Source organism: Belonocnema kinseyi, chromosome 9, assembly GCF_010883055.1.
Source record: "Belonocnema kinseyi isolate 2016_QV_RU_SX_M_011 chromosome 9, B_treatae_v1, whole genome shotgun sequence".
NCBI classification, from domain to species: Eukaryota; Metazoa; Arthropoda; class Insecta; order Hymenoptera; family Cynipidae; genus Belonocnema; species Belonocnema kinseyi.
The window spans coordinates 47,602,946-47,604,554 of NC_046665.1; positions in this window are offsets into that span (position 1 = coordinate 47,602,946).

Here is a 1,609-nt window from a genome sequence, read left to right on the forward strand (position 1 = left end):
CTAGAGGAATAGTGTATTTACAATTCAAGAAAGATGTTTATAAGTCGAATGGGAAAATAAGTAGTGCCGGGTTGGGGCTTGATCGAGTGCAAGGCATTTCATTGAAAGTGTAAACGATGCCGAGCTTCGATTAGAATATTTTCAGTAGTGGAGAAGCTCCTCCTTTTGTGCGACAAGAAACTAGATCTTTGCGCAGATGTGGAGTTAATTAAAGGATGACATGCACAAGTTCGTAAAAGGAAGAAAGGACGTAGTAGTATAAAAAAAATAAACATAATCACAGCTGAGTTGGCAGGCAGGCGCACATTCCGGCAGACTTTGGAGTAATCGCTCGATTTTTTGTTCTTTCTCGGACGTGATGGCATTGCACGTGATGAAACCTCTCGTCTCAGCCTGCTGAGCCCCTTTAGAGGATCAATTAAACCTTAAACGTAATCGTTGGTTCCAGGACTCGTCAGTGGCTCCTGGGCCTGTTACAAATTATTTAATTAAATTAAGGATCGTATTGTCAATACTTGGATCTGGCTGGTTTTTCGACTTCTTTGAAAAAATGAGACTTTCCGTAATTTAATTTTAAGTAAAGAAGGGGATTTCTTTGCGAATTTAAAAAAAGGGGGAACTATCTTATCATTTAAAAATATATTCCGTGAATTACACAAAGGGTTGAATGGTAATGGAATTTCTTTATGACTGATTTTTTGCCATCTCAGAATCATTTCAAGTCGAAAATTGAAATCATTATTCAAGTCTTTTTTGAAAAAATTCGATTTTAGTATCTAATTAATATTAAATGCATCAAATTGCAAATCACAGTAAAATGTTGTGCAACCATAGAACAAGTTGTTGTGTCTCAAGAACAATGTTTGCAATTCGAAAGAATTAAAAATTAATTAAACGAAAATCTATTAAAACCAAATATGTTGAATATTTTCTATCTTTTTAGGGAAATTTTTACATTCAAAATTCATTATAAACAATAAAAATGGACTTTATCCCAAAAAGAGCCCGATCGATTATTTTTATTCTTGTCTTCAAATATTTTTGGGACGTCACAGAAATTTTGATTTTACGTCATTCTAATAGTTCGCTTTCTGGTTTTAATTTTAAGGGCATGTACCAGTGTCACGTTACTACAATTACATGGTTTATACTCATCGGTTTTTTAAAATTGAAAAATGTTAATATTGTGTTAACATTTTTGGAAATAATTCCAAATATAAAATAAGGACAAGTTTCTCTGGCCTATTTGAGTTTTTATTTTGTTTATATAGTACAATTTTACAAATTTTTTATTTGAATGCAACTGAGGGCAGGGCATTGGAGCTTTAGTTCATATAGAGTTAATAAAATTGCACTATTTAAACAAAATAAATGCTGAAAAGAGCCAGACGTACCTTTATATATTTTGAGCAATTTTCCAAATTTCAGCATAATATATTCGATTTTTGACATTACCTTAACTAAAGTGCAACTTTCAAACTTGAAATTCAAGACAACAAAAATTGTGCCATTTTACAGTCTGTCAAGTTAAAGCGTGGGTGGCTTTACTCGCAGTCGGTAAGGTGTATCGACATGATTTTGGTGTCAAAATATTAAGAAGAGCTCCCTC